Source organism: Musca domestica, unplaced genomic scaffold (genome assembly GCF_030504385.1).
Source record: "Musca domestica strain aabys unplaced genomic scaffold, Musca_domestica.polishedcontigs.V.1.1 28, whole genome shotgun sequence".
NCBI lineage: Eukaryota > Metazoa > Arthropoda > Insecta > Diptera > Muscidae > Musca > Musca domestica.
In genome coordinates, this window is record NW_026712293.1 from 11,530,260 (window position 1) to 11,549,601 (window position 19,342).

At 32.9% G+C, this 19,342-nt stretch overlaps 1 long non-coding RNA gene across 1 annotated transcript; it reads left to right on the forward strand.

The window, feature by feature from the left end:
• On the forward strand, positions 1 to 7,675 carry LOC109613983 (uncharacterized). Its single transcript, XR_009342512.1, has 4 exons — positions 1 to 162; positions 857 to 1,014; positions 1,068 to 1,416; positions 7,539 to 7,675. It is a non-coding gene; the product is annotated as an uncharacterized LOC109613983 (long non-coding RNA).
• The last annotated feature ends 11,667 nt before the right edge of the window (positions 7,676 to 19,342 follow it).

Consider the following 19,342-nt stretch of genomic DNA (forward strand, 5'->3'; position numbering starts at 1 on the left):
AAGTGAAGACACAAAGAAAGTGAAAACTATATTCTTATACTAAACAAAATTATAATTAATTCTGAAATTTTTTGGAGTATAGTCTGATTGCGAAATATAACGAGGCCTTCGAATTATTAGATGAACTATTTATTGCATTCGAAAGTCCATGAAATTTTGAAGGTAAGTTAGTTAATTTACATACATTGCTCTTGGAAAGAGATACATTTACACGCGACCTCCCAATTTTTTGTAAATGTCTTTTCCCAATAGCGGTGGTTAAAATATATATTTTTGAGATTAAAATGAGATCAACGCCCTGTTAATTTTGTAAATAATGTAATATTTCAGTCATACATGTATAAAATAATAGACATAAAACATAAGTGTTGAATTCTTTAATACATGTTCGTGAATTAAATGAGTAACAACATTAGGTGTATTCCAGCATAATTAATGAATAAGTTCCAGAGAATTCTGCATTTATGTTTTATATGTATCATTTTATATATGCATGGAACAATGCAAAGATCGCAAACTCGATGATGCTTTAATCGATTTTTGAATTTTTTTTAAGCAGTTTCTGTACTCCAAATACAAGAAACCATAGATAATTTTAAGCTAGCAATTATGATTGCTTTGGAAAAAGAGAGATAGCCATATACTTAGAGTTGTGAAGTAAAATCATAACGGTTTCAGACAAAGCGCGTTTCTTTTGGCGTCATTCTATTTAAAGTACTGTTATGAAAAGTAAAGAACACATTTTTACCAAAGGTGCAAGACCTAGTGTTAAAAGACGAAATTCTAAATTTTGCTTTAGAATTTGGCCAACACACATATATTTCTTCAGCTTAGAATAACTAATTATGTTTTATAGTACACCCCACTTGAGCAACACCATGTTTTCCTTGGTAAAATTTGTCTACGAGCATATGTACGTAATTAACTCAAAAACCATTAAACAGAAATCCGAAGCGGAGTGCACAGTAAATTATAAAGGTGCAACCTATTTGGCTCAAATTATCCTTGCAAGTGGTAAGTTTAAGTGTAATATACCTTGTATATATTTATTTAATACATTTCTTTAGATGACAGGGATCATCTGTGTAACATAAAGGAAAAAAATCTTCGAGCTTTACACGAACAAAAAAACATAAAAGAGAGCAATGTTTCCCACAATGAATTTAGCAACGACACACAAACAAACAATATTTCGCATTTTAAGAACACACAAAATTGTTCCCAATATGCAATATCAGCTGTAGGAGAATCCTTGGAGTCCATATCTCCTACAAATGTTTTAAACACAACTTCTTAAATCGTTTCAAATGGCATTAAAAAGGCCGCCACTTTGGCATCATCGAAAGCTGATTTCAGAGAAGCTTCGCGGAACTTATGTCTTAATGAAACGTCAAATGATCATTGGACTTCCGTAAGGTAAGTTACTATTATATAATAAACGATAATCTGAAATATTACATTAGGTGAACGTCAGCCGCTGCAAATATTAATAGATTAGCGGCATACAGGGTCTAGATCCAGTTATGATGGTCAATCCGAATATCCATGCCATTTGGACGCACGATTTTAAAAAGTCGGTAAATACATTCGAAAGAAAATTGGCTTAGACTCATTTTAGAATACATAAATTTAAATGACATATTTGTTCGAGATCTGATAATATTAGGAAATTTACGGAATACATGGTCCAGATCTATTTTTGATGGACAATTCGAATATCCTTGGCTTTTCGAAAGTTGACCAAAAAAAATTATTTAGTATAAATTTCTAACACTTGCTATATTTTTGAAATATGAATATATGTTGATCTTAACGGAATACATGTATAGATACATTTTTTATGGTAAATCCAAATATATATACAGTTTGGACACATGCCTCCAAAAAGTCGGAAAGTTGCCTTAGTCAAGTACAGTTCCTGACCATGGATGTTCGGATTGACCAGCGAAAATCGGTCTAGACCATGTAATCCGTTATCCTCTATATATTTTTAAATCTCGAAAAAATACTGCATTCATATTCAAGTATTGGGAATATTGACTAAGTGAATTTTCTTTTTTGTCAACTTCCCGTCTTTTCGGAGGCGTGGATCCAAAAGGTCAGTACCTTCGGGTTGGCCTTCAAAAATGGATCTAGATCATTCAGATCTCGAAATATATGTCACTTAAATACAAGTACTCAAAATATTTTCTAAATCAATTTTCTTTTGATTGGATTGGCCATTGTAGATGCATCTAGACTATAACGTTAATCTCAAAATATTGTGAGATCTCGAAAAATCTGTCTATTAAATTCAAGCATTGAAAAATTTGAATAAGTCAATTTTCTTTCGAACCAACTTGTCGACTGGTTGGAGACTTGCATCCAAATGGTGTATATATTCGGATTGCCTATTGAAAATGGATCTAAACCATTTATTCCGTTAATCTCTTATTATTTTCAGATCTCGAAAATGTACGACTATTCAACATTTTGACCAAGTCAATTTTCTTTCGGTCCAACTTACCCACTTTTTGGAGGCGTGCGTCTTAATAGTATACATATTTGAAAAGGCCATTGAAAATGAATTCAGATTGCGTATTGTGTTATACTCTAATTGTTTTCAGATCTCGAAAAAATATGGGTTTTAAATTCAAGTATTCAACATTTTGATTAAGTTTATTGTTTTAGTTGCATTTCACAAAATCTTGGGGTCGTGCGTACAATCGGTTTCGATCTCGACATCTAAAGGTAATTACAGATTAAAAGCACACACGGTCTAGATTCATATTCGATGACCAATCCGAATATCCATATTGTTTGAACGAACGCCACAAAAAATAGCGAAGTAGGCTTGAAAGAAAATTGACTTAATCAAAGTTTTGAAAACTTCAAATTAAATTCCATATTTTTTAAGTTCTGAAAATCTTTAAAGATTATCCAAATACGTGGTTTAGATACATTTTCTATGGGCAATACAAATATGGATACCGTTTAAACCCAAGTCCCCAAAAAGTTGAGAAGCGTACACCAAAGAACTTTGACTTAGTCAAAATTTTCAATACTTGAAGTTAAATGTCATATTTTTGGAGATCTAAAATATTTAGAGATTAACGAAATACAGAGTATAGATGCAATATAGGACATTCCAATATCAACACCGTTTTCACGTAAACCTTAAAAAAAAAGAAGTTGGTCCGAAACAAATACTACTTCTTCAAAATTTTTATATCCTCCACCATACTATGGAGGGTATATTAATTTTGTCATTCCGTTTGTAACTCCTTGAAATACTCATGTCAGACCCAACAAAGTATATATATTCTTGATCAGCGTAAAATTCTAAGACGATCTCGCCCTGTCCGTCTGACTGAGTGTCTGTCTGTCAGTCTGTCTGTTGTAATCACGCTATCTTTCGAACAAATTGAGATAGAAGGCTAAAATTTTGCACACATGTATATTTGCCAGTAGGCAGGTTAAGTTCGTAAATGGGCCATGTAGGTCCAAGAAATCATATAGCCCCATATAACGGTACCTCCCGATATTCGGTATTTTGATGATTTTAGCGACATTGTTTACCGGAATCGTTTCAAAGTTGGCATTTGAAGTTCGTAATGGATACTACAGCCCAAGACAAAAAATAATCTATGTAGGTCCCATTTCTTCGTATAGACCCTATATAATGGTACCCCCCGATATTCGGTATTTTGATGATTTTAGCGACATTATTTAACGGAATCGTTCCAAATTTGGTATTTGAAGTTCGTATTAGATACCGCAGCATAAAACAGAAAATGGGCCATGTAGGTCCACGTCTTCGTATAGCCCCCATATACCATACGCCCCGATATTCGGTATTTTGATGATTTTAGCGACATTATTTACCGGATTCGTTTCAAAGTTGGCACTTGAAGTTCGTAATAGATGCTGCAGCATTAAACAGAAAATGGGCCATGTAGGTCCACATCTTCGTATAGCCCCCATATAGCGTACCCCCGATATTCGGTATTTTGATGATTTTAGCGATATTATCTACCGGGATTGTTTCAAATTTGGCATGTGAAGTTCTTAATGGATACTTCAGCCCATGCCAGAAAATTGTCTGTGCAGGTCCACGTCTTCGTATAGCCCCCATATAAAGGTACCCCCTATATTCGGTGTTTTGATGATTTTAGCTACATTATAAACAGATTTTTCTTCAAGTTTCGCATTTAAATATTGTAATAACTTATGACAAAAGTTGCCTATGCAGGTCCACGTCGTCGTATAGGCATTTGGAATTTTTAAGATTTTAACAGAATTTTTAACGGATTTTACTTTTATACCCTCCACCATACTATGGTGGAGTGTCATTCCGTTTGTAACTCCACGAAATACTCATGTCAGACCCCACAAAGTTTAGCCATGTCCGTCTGTCTGTCTATTGTAATAATCATCAAAATAATAAATTCAACATTAGGAGAATCATAGTGCAGCAATTTGCTTAGTAGGAAAGGAAGATATTTTGTTTTTTGTTTAATCATAAATGGGCCATGTAGGTCCACGTCCTCATATAGCCCCCATACAACGGTAGCCCCCGATATTCGCTATTTTGATGATTTTAGCGACATTGTTTAGCGAAATCGTTCCAAATTTGGTGTTTGCAGTTCGTAATAGATACTGCAGCATAAAACAGAAAATGGGCCATATAGGTCCAAGTCTTCATATAGCCCCCATATACCGTACCCCGCGATATTTGGTATGTTGATGATTTTAGCGACATTATTTACCGGGATTGTTTCAAATACGGCATGTGAAGGTCGTACTTCAGCCCATGCCAGGAAATTGTCTGTGCAGGTCCACGTCTTCGTATAACCCCCATATAACGGTTCCCCCCATATACGGTATTTTAATGATTTTAGCTACATTATAAACAGTTTCGCATTTAAATATTGTAATAATTTATGACAAAAGTTGCCTATGCAGGCCCACGTCGTCGTATAAGCATTCGAAATTCTTAAGATATTAACAGAATTTTTAACGGATTTTATTTTTTGGAAATTGCCAAATTTGTACCAAATGGTGGAGGGTATTAAAAGTTCGGCCCGGCCGAACTTACAGCTTTTTTACTTGTTAATACTAGAATGTAAATAACATTTTTTTTGATATTTGATATAAATATATATTGTGAGAGTTTTAATGCTTGAATTGAAATATTATATTTTTTAAATTGTGAAAATATTTAGAGATTAACGAAATGCATGGCCTAGATCCATTTTTGATGACCAGTCCGAATATGCATACCATTTGTGCGCACTTCCCAAAAAAGTATGGAGAGAAAATTGACTTAGTTAAAATTTTGAACACTTAAAATTAAATGCCATATTTTATGTAGTTCTGAAAATTTTTATTGATTATCGAAATGCATTGTCTAGAAACATATTGGATGGCCAATTTGCGCCACCAAAAAGTTGGAAAGTGACGCCAAAGAAAATAAAGTCTATTTTAATACTTGCATTTAAATGCAATATTGTTGGAGATCTTAATATATTTCGAGAATAACGGATTACACTGTCTAGATCCATTTTCAATGGCTAGTCCGAATATGCATATCATGTGGACACACTTCCAAAAAGTCTGAAAGATGGCTCGAAAGAAAATTGCCTTAGTCTTTGAATACTTAAATTTAAATGGCATATTATATTTAGTTCCGAAAATCGTTATAGACAATCGAAGGACATTGTATAAATCAATTGTTCATGGCCAATCCGAATATGCATACCGTTTGAAAGCACGCCTTCAAAAAGTCGGAAAGTAGACACCAACGAAAATTTACTTTAAGAAAATTTTTAATACTTGAATTTAGATGCCATAATTTTCGAGATCAAAATATATTTAGAGAATAAAGGAAATCACATTTTAGATCCGTTTTGGATGGTCAGTCCGATTATGTAGACCGCTAGGAATCACGGCTTCCAAAATTCGGGAAGTTGGCCCGAAGGGAAATTGAGTTAGTCAAGTCAATTTTTTTGGTGACCACTTCCTAACGGATCTTAATCACGTATTCCATTAGTTTTAAATAAAGGCATGTACATTCAAGGATTCAAAATGTTTACGGATTCAATTATCTTTGGTGTCCACTTTCCGAGTTTTTGAAGGCGTGCGTCGAAACGGTATGGATAATCGGATTGGCCAGCAAAGGTAGATCTGGACAATATATTCGGTTAATGTTTAAATACGTTAATATCTCGAAAAACGTGGTATTTAAATCTAAGTTTTAAAATTTGACTAGTCATTTTTTATGTCCACTTTCAGACTTATTAGGCGTATGACGAAATAGCATGTATATTCGGATTGTTCATCCAAAATGGATCCAGGCCATGTATTTCCTTAATCTCTAAATATTTTTAGATCTCGAAAAATTTGGCATTTAACTTTAGGTATTGAACATTTTGAATAAGCCAATATTCTTTCGGGCCAACTTCCACAATTTATGGAGTCTGGACCCACGCCTCCATGGTGTGTATATTCTGTTAATCTATCGGATATGGATAAAGAGTATATAATCGCTTAATCTGCTATCCGTTAATCACCAAAGATTTTCTTAATTAAATAAAATATTGCATTGTTAAATTCAAGTATTCAACATTTTCAGTAAGACAAATTTCCAGTTGCATTACTTAACATTATGGGGTCGATATCTGAAAAATATTAGAGATTAATAGAATACATGATGTAGATCCATTTTCGATGGCCAGTCCGAATATCCATATCGTTTGGACACACGCCACAAAAACTCGGGAAATTGGCCTGAATGAATATTGACTTAGTCAACATTTGTAAAACTTTAATTTCAATGCCTTTTAATTTAATTCTGAAATTCTTTGAAGACTGGCGGAATACATGGTCTAGATAAATATTCATACAGATTAGATGCACGATTCCAAAAAGTGGGAAAGTTGACACCAAAGAAAATTGACTTTGTCAAAATTTTTAATATTTTAATATAAATGCTATATTTGTCGAGACCTAAATATATTTAGAGAATAACGGAATACATGGTCTTGATCCATTTTCGATTGCTAGTCCGAATATTTATACCATTTAGACATACTTCCTAACAAAGTCTGGAAGTTGGCTCGAAAGAAGATTGACTTAGTCTAAACTTCGAAAACAGAATGTAAATGCCATATATTTTTGACATCTACAGATATTTAGAGACTAACGGAATACAAGATTTAAATCCATTTTCGATGGCCAATCCGAATACCCATACCATTTAGATGCCAGTCGAAAATAGTCGAGAAGTGGACACTAACGGAAATGGAGTTTTCGGTATTCAATATTTTGACGATTGAAGTCCTATTTTCCAACAGAATTGTTTAAGATTTGGTATTAAGAGGTTGTAATGGGTTTTACCTTTTGTGGCAGACCAGAACATGAGATAACAGCCACTGATGACATAAAAGTAGGAAGCATAAACCTCTATTACCCTGACAAATAAACTCTGTTTTAATACGTATTTTTGAAACGTGGATTTTTGACAATTTTTATTTAAAACATTATATATTTTATTTTAGGCTCGACATGTTTTCTTTGGTGACATTTGACAACAATAGCTGGTATGTTGTCAATTCCAAATCTGTTAAAGAATATGACGGAAAAAACTGCATCGTAAAATACAAAGGAGCCTTCTATTCAGCACAATTAATTTCAACAAGCCGTAAGTATATAATTTCTTTCGAGTTCCTAAATTAATTGTTCGTGTAGAACAAAATAGATTTATATATAAATATATTTTTAATTCCAAATACATCCAAACCCTGATCCGCGTTATATTTAACAAGCGTTGATTTTCTTAAGTTTGCAACAATTTTAAATGGTCGACTTGTGACAAATATATTTGTTATCTATCATATATGTATTTTAAACTCGGGGTTTTGGTGTAATAGGATTTTTTGGGAATTAAATTCATACACAGATATCATTCTCATGCAAGATTCAAAAATCGTATTTCTCTAGATGACAAAGCACATCTTCTAGATTTAAAACAAAGAAATACGGATCGAAGTTCTTATATGAATGCCGACCATAATTCAATGCAACAATCAATTCATACCAATTCAGGAATCTCAATTTCTCCAACAATTTTGTGTGCATCCGATCTTCCACCGGCAAAAGATTATACGGAACCAACTTTATTTCACAAACCATATATAACTTCAATACTAAATCTCGATGAGCAGAAATCAGATAAAACGGAGTCAACGACTGAATCAAACATTAAGCCTTCAGAGAATTTTTTTGATGAATATGTACACCCTAAAGCTGGACTAAGACCTATACATATAACTCCCCGAAAGAAAACAGCTAGTAAGCATTTAACTGGTGCTAAAACTACTCCAAAAGATGATAATTACTCTTTAAATATGACAATATTTACCGATTCAGAGCAATCTTCCAGCAGTATATCAGATATATGTTCAACTGACTCTGTGTTGAGTAATATTGGCTTAAGTTCTTTACCTTTCGGCTCACCGAAAAGGAAATGTGTGGAAGAATCTAACGACAATGTATCCTGCAATGCATTAAATATAAGCTGTATTGATAATTGGGAGTGTTGTAAAAATTCAACATCTGTCGAAACTTTCGTTGAAAATGCTGACATAAGTAGTATCAAGAAAACCTCTATTACCCTGACAAATATTGATTCTTCTGCGTCGAAATACCTACCTAGCTCGGCAATATAAAACACAAGCACAAACATTAGCTCTTTTTTGGAGATTTCAAATACTTTAAATTTGGATGGAGTTACCGTTCCTGTTTCAAAGCAAAGATCGAAGCGTCATTTTTGTCTATTTTGCAAGACTCTGCAATGCAAAATTGCAAGACATTTCTTTCTGAAACACAAAAGCGAAAAACTCGTAAAACTAGCCATGGCACTACCGAAACGTAATAAAGAGCGTTTGCAAATAATTGAGAAGCTACGAAAAGAAGGGGATTTCCTCCACAATACATCGCAAGAGCAAAACACAGGTACTTTGATTGTACTTAGACAGCAAGGACAAAAAGCTAAACATACACCCAATGACTACGTATGCTGTCCGTCGTGCAAAGGTTTTTACGCAAAATTCACCGCAAGGGCACATATACGATATTGTACTAAGAAAAAAAATGGCAGATCGAATTTTATAGAGGGACGAAAATTAACTCAATACGTACATCCTGTTGCAAACACAGCAATGAAGAGCACCATTTTTCCAGTTTTGCGAAACGACGATATAACCCGTGCGATTCGTTACGACGAGTTAGTAATTAGAAATGGAAACAGATTGTCCGAAAAATTGTCGCAAACTCACCATAATGATCACATACGAGCAAATATGCGACTACTGGGGCGGTTTAAAATAGAATTATTAAAATTAGCACCGGAAATCTTAGAACTTAAAGATATGTTCAAACCCTTTTGTTCGACAAGGCAATAGAAGCTTTGCGATTGACAGCAAAATATGAATTCGGCAAAGGGTTTGCCACGCCGGCTGTAGCTACCAATTTGACAAGTATAATAAAAAACTGTGCACGAATACAGAGGAATGAGTTTATCAAGCAACAAAATGATGATATGAAGTCTCTTCTTGACAACTTTGTGTCCCTTTGGACTGAGGAAACCCCCACTCAGATTAATAAAAAATCGATCGAGGACCAAGATAATCAAAAAAGAAACAAAAGAAATGGTTTGCCAAACAAACAAGATATACAAAAGCTATACGACTTTCTGAGATCAAAAATGCTGGACTCAATTGCAGTATTAACGGAAAAATTTGATTTAAACGCTTGGAAGAATCTCGTTGAGACAACCTTAATATGTATCCAGGTGTTTAACAGGAGAAGAGCAGGAGAAATAGAACGAATAACTATTGACAATTTTATCAATAAAGAAGAAATTACAAATTGTTTGGAGGCAGGTCTTCTTGACAATATGTCAGAGGAGTCAATTCAATTTGCCAAACAATTTGTAAGAATATCATTGAGGGGCAAATTAGGAAGAACAGTCAGCGTATTATTGGATCCGATGTGTATAAAGGCTGTGCAACTTATTTTAAAATTTCGCAAAAATGCTGGTATAAAAAATTCGAACCCATATATATTTAGCGCTCCAGCAACATCAAAGCTGTCAAAAATGTACTACAGAGCGTGCCCATTGTTAAGAAAATACGCAAACGAATGTGGAGCTTCCATGCCTGACAATCTAAGAGGCACAAAATTGAGGAAACATATCGCCACATACACGTCCTTATTAAATGTCCAAGAAGCTACTGTTGACAGATTAGCCAACTTCCTAGGCCATCATAAAGACATACATAAAAACATATATCGAATGCCTGTTCCAATGGCCATTACAGTCTCTAAATTTTTATTATCTGCTGCTGGATGCAATACAATCAAGGACATTGATGTTCAAACTTTGACCCTAAATAAAATAAATGAGGAGGATATTGAAATTAATAATACCATAGAAGACGAAGGGTTACTTAATGAATCGTCAACATCAGAAATATCATCTACATCATCAACCATTGAAGTTTCAAAAAATACTAATTCTTCTAAGTTAAAAAAACGTAGCAGTAAGTTTAGCAAAAAAGTATATAAAAAACATTGAAATACTTTTCTTTAGTCTTCCTTTACCTAAATATCCCTTCTGTTTCCTTAAAACCGATTAAATTTGTGCGAGTTACTACAAGAGCCGTCTAATTTGACCATACTTAAGATTGACTACATTAAAATATATATGGGCACGATACCTACCATTATGACTATATCGAAATTGGACAAAAATTGTGTTTTTGGTGCATCGAAGGTATGCATGAGAGCTTTTAAAAATTTTAGTTGAATAAATGTTGCGTAATGGATTCATTTAATTCTTCATATGGGGCTGTATCTAACTCTGAACCGAATTCATTATCCAATTCCGTGACAATTTACTAATTTCTATGAAATTGAACATACATTTAGCGTTTTGTGCATCAACTACATCAAATTGTCTGAAAAAATAGAAAAGCGCTTTATCCAAATCTCCACCAATGTTCAACAAAAACAACATGTTTAACTGAATTGGGCGATGAATGCGTTCTATAGGCTGAGCACTGATGGTCGGAAAGTATAAATCGACTCAAATTTTTGGCCTATTCATATCACCTAAAGCAACATGGGTCCATCTCGATTCCTTTTGAATGCTACAAGCTAATGCATAATTCGATAGTGTCCCTACCACTGCCTGATATAGGGTATAATGAGGTTAATAGTAACTCGCTCAAATTCGTTCATCTAACATTTTAAGGGGATATGAACTTACTACTTTTTGATATCCCGTAGCTTCTCCGTTCGGAAAAACAAAACGCACTAGATGGTCTGAAGACGAAAGACAAGCAATAACATTGGCTTTTGGAGATATTTCAAGCTTAGAAAAGTTGCCTTCATTGAATGAATGCAAAAATGTCATAAATATTTATGGAAGTCTCCGAAATAGAAAACCGGCTCAGGTTAAAGCCTGGATAGACAACCAAAGAAGAATTTTTCGCTCTTCTAAACCGTAAATAAAGTTTTTAATACAGTGAGGTAAATAAAATTGCTTGTGTATTCCTTAAACTAATTTTATATTTACTAATTTCATTATAATTTTTGCGATTCAGTTTCAGCACATATTATTTTTATTGGAATAATCTTTAGAAAACAAACACATGTGGAGTTTGCTCGAAAGAAATGTTTATTATGTAAGTATCCACATAAATTTATATAGTTTTCAATTTGTGTATTATCGCCAAATTGCATTTTTACTCAAAGGATAACTTTCCATAATATCCTTTGCTGATTTGAAAGTTTGAATTGATTTGATGATTTTTGTGAATAGTGTTTGATAAAGTCACATTCTTCAAATTTGAGCTAAGCTTTTTATTCTAATCATCCTTCGGAATATCTCCCAGATTGTATAAAATTTATTTTTAAGGAAATATATATATATATATATATATATATATATATATATATATATATATATATATATATATATAAACCACACCATTTATACAAAAATATAATTAAAGTCTATGATTTTATCGTTTAACCAAAACTATTCTTTAAAGAAACCTATACACAAAACAACGTAGTGTACGTCATTAGATACCTTAAAAAATGTGGCATTGCTTCCATATGTTTCAAATTTACTGGTTAAAAATATGTTTGTATTTGCAGTTATTGCCATAACACGTATTCTTTATAAGCAAAGTACACACTACTAATGGTATACGATGTTTGTAATATACGCGCTTAAAATGTCCAATCTGCAAACGAATGTACAAAATATACATTAACGATAAATACTTTTTATTGTTTGTACTTTACCTAGTTGTAGCATAACTTTTCTTCCCAGTCACGGAACGCTAAGGTACGGTACCATAGAATTGGTTTTCAAACACTGCATAAAACTTGACACTAATGTGGCGGTGTTAATTATACTTATTGCTAAATATTGCTTAGGTAATTACAATAAAAGACATGCCTCATTTTTAAAACACTAGTGTTTTTGAAAACATTTTTTTTGATTATCCGGCACCTCCCTCACGTTTATTCTGCATTAAAAAAGCGAAAGCTCTTCCTGCATGAATTTAAAATGGTTTATATTCAAACATATACAGTTACTTAAACATAATGATAAAATCATAATTACTTATAGAACAAAACAACATATATTTGATTAAAATATATTCTTTCTGTACGTTAATCTAATTATCTTCTATTTACAGATTATATATACTCAACTTTAATCATTCAATCCTTGGAAATTACATGAACTACATCCATTTTCATACACATTGATATAAACAGTTAATACATTTAACAAAATGTTAACAATTCTTGGTCAATACATATACGATACATTTGAGTGCACATTTCTAGTATATAAACGCGATTACGACAAACAAATTTTTTGTAAACTGTGTTTGTACACATTTAAGAAAGTTTATATCTTCAAAAACTAAATAATATATGTAAGACACCATACCATATTTAAAAAAAAATGTATTCTATCAGTATCAGTATTTTCATTCAAAATATATAAATGAATAAAAAGTATTTTTTTAGTATTTTTTTGTACAAGTTTAGTAAAAGTATTTTCCAACATGTATGTATATGCGTATATAAAAAGCAATACAAATAAAACTTTTTTGTATTTTTGAAGTTTATATCTTTAAAAACTAAATAATATATGTAAGACACATATAAAACCATATTTAAAAAAATGTATTCTATCAGTATCAGTACTTTCATTCAAAATATATAAATGAATAAAAAGTATTTTTTTAGTATTTTTTTTTTTTGTACAAGTTTAGTAAAAGTATTTTCCAACATGTATGTATATGCGTAAATAAAAAGCAATACAAATAAAACTTTTTTGTATTTTTCGTACTGTATAAAAATGTTTCATTTCTTATTATACAAAACACCATAAAAAGTAAGTAGGGTATATTTAGTTCGTAATTCCGTGTGTACCTCATCGAAATAATAACTTTAGATCCAACAAAATATATATTCTTGATCAGCGTAAAATTTTAAGTTCGATTATGGGCTATATCGGCCGACTATATCGTACAGCCCCTATATAACGGTACCTCCGATATTCGGGATTTTTATACTCTACACCACAAGGTGGTCTGGGTATTATGTCTTTGTGCATTTGTTTGTAACAGGCAAAAGGAAACGAGATAGACCCATAGTTCCTTTTGATGATCTGCATAGAATCACTTTCTGAGTTGATTTCTGCATGTCAGTCCGTCTGTCCATGTATTCTTGTGAACAAAATGCAGGTCGCATTTATTATCCGATTGAGATGAAATTTTGCAAACAACATTTGTTTGGCCCAAGGACGAACCCTATTGAAATTGGAGATAATCGTAAAAATTTAGATATAGCTCCCATATATATCTTCGTCCGATTTGCCTTTTATTGTGCCCCAAACGTGTAATATCAGCCCGAATAGTATGGAATTTTGCACATACAACCAAATTAGGCCTGAAAATAAGTATGCCAAATTTTTCGAAATCGGTTCAGATATAGCTATAGCTCCCATATATATTGTTCATCCGATTTGTTACTGTTTTTATTTCTGTGGCGGGTACTAAAGGATTTTTGGTGCTATCGTTTTTATCATTCGTCTGGTTTTTTGACACTACAGACTTTCTACCTCTAGTTTCGATATTCTTTTCATATATTAATGCGTTTCTGATCATTTTGACAGAACAATTCAACAAATGTTGTATTTCTTTACACGTTTTCCCCTCTGATATTAATTTTTTTTTATAAAACGCCGGGTATCTTCACTTCAGCGCGATCCTCGTCCCACTTACCAAAAAAAAAAAAAAAAAAAACAAGTAAAAAAGCTGTAAGTTCGGCCGGGCCGAACTTTTAATACCCTCCACAATTTGGTACAAATTTGACAATTTCCAAAAAATAAAATCCGTTAAAAATTCTGTTAATATCTTAAGAATGCCGAATGCTTATACGACGACGTGGGCCTGCATAGGCAACTTTTGTCATAAGTTATTACAATATTTAAATGCGAAACTTAAAGAAAATCTGTTTATAATGTAGCTAAAATCATTAAAATACCGTATATGGGGGGTACCGTTATATGGGGGCTATACGAAGACGTGGACCTGCACAAACAATTTTCTGGCATGGGCTGAAGTTTCCACTACGAAATTCACACGCCGTATTTGAAAAAATCCCGGTAAATAATGTCGCTAAAATCATCAACATACCGGATATCGGGGGGTACGGTATATGGGGACTATATGAAGATTTGGACCTACATGGCTCATTTTTTAACTTAGGATTACGAATCCATTACGAACTTCAAATACCAAATTTAAAACGATTCCGGTAAACAATGTCGCTAAAAACATCAAAATACCGATTATCGGGGGGTACGGTATATGGGGGCTATATGAAGACTTGGACCTATATGGCCCATTTTCTGTTTTATGCTGTAGTATTTATTACGAACTTCAAGTGCCAAATTTGAAACAATTCCGGCGAATAATGTCGCTAAAATAATCAAAATACTGAATATCGGGAGGTACGGTTATATGGGAGCTATATGATAACTTGGACCTACATGGCCCATTTACGACAGCGTGATTACAACAGAGAGACAGACGGACATGGCTAAATCGTCTTAGAATTTTACGCTGATTAAGAATATATATACTTTGTTGGGTCTGACATGAGTATTTCGAGGAGTTACAAACGGAATTAAAAAATTAATATACCCTCCATAATATACCCCCCATAGGAGGGTATAAAAATAAAATCCGTTAAAAATTCTGTTAAAATCTTAAAAATACCGAATGCCTATACGACGACGTGGACCTGAATAGGCAACTTTTGTCATAAGTTATTACAATATTTATATGCGAAACTTGAAGAAAAATCTGTTTATAATGTAGCTAAAAACACCAAAACACCGAATATAGGGGGTACCGTTATATGGGGGCCATACGAAGACGTGGACCTGCACAGACAATTTTCTGGCATGGGCTGAAGTATCCATTAAGAACTTCACATGGGAAATTTGAAACAATCCCGGTAAATAATGTCGCTAAAATCATCAAAATACCGAATATCGGGGGGTACGGTATATGGGGGCTATACGAAGACGTAGACCTACATGGCCCATTTTCTGTTTGAAGCTGCAGCATCTATTACGAACTTCAAATACCAAATTTGGAACGATTCCGGTAAATAATGTCGCTAAAAACATCAAAATACCGAATATCGGGTGGTACCATTATATAGAGGCTATACGAAGACGTGGACCTACATAAATTATTTTCTGTCTTGGGCTGTAGTATCCATTACGAACTTCAAATGCCAAATTTGAAACAATTCCGGTGAATAATGTCGCAAAAATCTTCAAAATACCGAATATCGGGAGGTACCGTTATATGGGGGCTATATGATTTCTTGGATCTACATGGCCCATTTACGAACTTAACCTGCCTACTGGCAAAATATACATGTGAGCAAAATTTTAGCGTTCTATCTCAATTTGTTCGAAAGATAGCGTGATTACAACAGACAGACGGACAGACAGACTGACATGGCTAAATCGTCTTAGAATTTTTCGCTGATCAAGAATATATATACTTTGTTGGGTCTGACATGAGTATTTCGAGGAGTTACAAACGGAATGACAAAATCAATATACCCTCCATAGTACGGTGGGGGTATAAAAAAACTTATTGCATTTAAAAACACACCAATTTGCATATTTCCTTACTTTTTAATTCGTTTGATGAAGAAATATTGGAGATTTTAAAGAAATTTTCTGATTTTTATAACCTGCTGCCGACTATTTGAAACTATCGAATAAAACAACACCACGTGTAAGAACCATGCTAAAATTATTACTCGTTTTGTTTTGAACTAACAACTGCAACTATATATATATATATATATATATATATATATATATATATATATATATATATATATATATATATATATATATATATATATGAATTACAAATCATTAAATTGCCCCCAGATATAGTTGAATTAAATAGGGAAATATTTTAACCTTTCTTGTTTGACAAATGTATAGTAGCTACATATAACAGCTCAATGCGGCCCACAAAATGGATTCGCCACGCCAGCAGGTGCAACAAATTTGTCAAATTTAAGATCACAAATTAAACAAGTTAAAAAGCACTAAGTTCGTCCGAGCCGAACTTTTAATACCCTCCACCATTTGCAACGAATTTGGAAATTTTTAAAAAATAAAATCCTTAAAAAATTCTGTTAAAATTTTAAAAATACCGAATATAGCCGTTATATTGGGGTCTATACGACGTGGACAGACATAGGCATTGTTTGTCATAAGCCGTTACCATATTCAAATTGGAAACTTGAAATAAACGGTGAATAATGTGGCTAAAATCATCAAAATATCGTTTATAAGGAGGTGCCGTTAAATTGAAGCTGTGCAAAGACCTGGACCAGCATAGACAATTTTCTGTCACAGGCTGTAGCGTCCATTACGAACTTCAAATACCACATTCAAAATACCGAATATGGGGAGGTACTGATATATGAGGCCTATACGAAGACCTGGACACGCACCGCCAATTTTCTGTCACAGACTGTAGACTGTCATTACGAACTTCAAATACCAATTTTGAAACAATTCCGGTGAATAATGCCGCTAAAATCATCAAAATACCGAATATAGGGAGGTACCGTTATATGGGAGCTATACGAAGACGTGGACCTGCACAGACAATTTTCTACATTAGGGTGTAGTATTCATTTTGAACTTCAAATACCAAATTTGAAACAATTCCCGTGAATAATGTCGGTAAAATCATCAAAATACCCCCCGTTATATGGGGGCTATATGAAAACGTGGACCTACATGGCCCATTTACGAACTTAACCGGCCTACTGGAAAAATAACCATTTGTGCAAAATTTTAGCCAACTATCTCGATTCGTTCGAAAGATAGCGTGATTACAACAGACAGACGGACATCGCTAAATCGACTTAGAATTTTACGCTGATCAAGAATATATATACTTTGTTGGATCTGACATGAGTATTTCGAGGAGTTACAAACGGAATGACAAAGTTAATATACCCTCCATAGTATGGTGGAGGGTATAAAAAAAATATTTAAGATCAAAAATGTTCAATGGCATAGAGTTAAATTAGGATCTTATTTTTAGAACCAGAAAGACCTCTGGCAGGAAACGCTTAGCTGTATACAGATGAAATTGAGCGTCTTACAATAGAGAATTACAATAATAAAGAACAAATAACTGACACTTTAGAGGCTGGTCTTTTGCAAACAATTTTCAAAGATGCTGTTGAATTTGCAAAACAGTACGTACGTATTGTTTTAAGAGGTAAACTAGGAAGAACAGTTAGTGTTCCCTTTAATCCATTGTCTATCTTAGCCGTCATATTATTTTGGAACACAGACAATAGCGGGTGTAAGAAACAGCAATTCCCGACATTTTTCGCTCCTTTTGAAAGTCAAGATTGTTAAAAAAATATTATCGGGCTCGCCCACTTTTAAGAAAGTTTTCTATTGAATATGGAGCACAGTTTCCACGCACTTTAAGGGTAACAAAATTGCGTAAGCATTTTGCTTAATGTAATGAAAGCCGCGGTTGATCGACTAGCGAATTTCATGGGGTATCACAAAGACGTACATATGTTAATATACATTTTTCGCTCCTTTTGAAAGTCAAGATTGTTAAAAAAATTATTCAAAAAATTATTCATAAGCCATTACAATATTCAAATGCGAAACTTAAAAACATGGTAATAATGTAGATAAAATCATCAAAATATCGAATATTGGGAGGTACAGTTATATGGGCGCTATACGAAAACGAACTTCAAATACCAAATTTGAAACAATTATGTATGGTGTATGTTATATGAAATATTAGATAAATTTTCATTATTCTGTTTATTACGTTGGCTTAGAATGTATGTGTTCAATTCAAAGAACGCTATACGAAAATGTGGACCTGCACAGACAACTTTCTCTCTTAGTTTGTAGTATCCATTACGAACTTAAAATACCAAAGTTAAAACAATTCCTTTGGATAAATTTGCTAAAATCATCAAAATACCTTGCGGTTATATGGGAGCTATAAGAAGACGTGGACATGCATAGACAATTTTCTGTCTTATATATACATTGTCTATGCATGTACAACCGCCGCATATGCCATATATATATATATATATATATATATATATATATATATATATATATATATATATATATATATATATATATATATATATATATATATATATATATATATATTGAATTCAAAGACGAATATATATATATATATATATATATATTTATATATATATATTCAAATCTGTAAAAAATAACCAGTCTTAATATTTCTTCTTTATTATTTATATTTTTTATATTTTGTTGTTGCAAAATGGTCAGGCTTTATCCCTTTATTGTTGTTTTTTTTTATAAAAACAACGTTTGTTTATTAGTGGAGAACTATGGTAATGTTTACCAGGGGGTAAGCAGGGAATACCTAGGTTTCGGAAAGGTTTATAACCACAATCTTTGGGAAAAAATATAAAAAATTAAATATAAACCTAACTCCATTTATAAAATAAAAACACTGTATTACAGTTTCCAGTAGAGTATTTGGCAAGACGCCAAGCACATTAATTTTATAGCCTATGCCACCTTTATGACCGTTTCAGATTGCAACAGAATAAATATACATACCATATTTATTAAACATGTTATTCGTCTTTGAATTCAATATTTTCTTTCAAT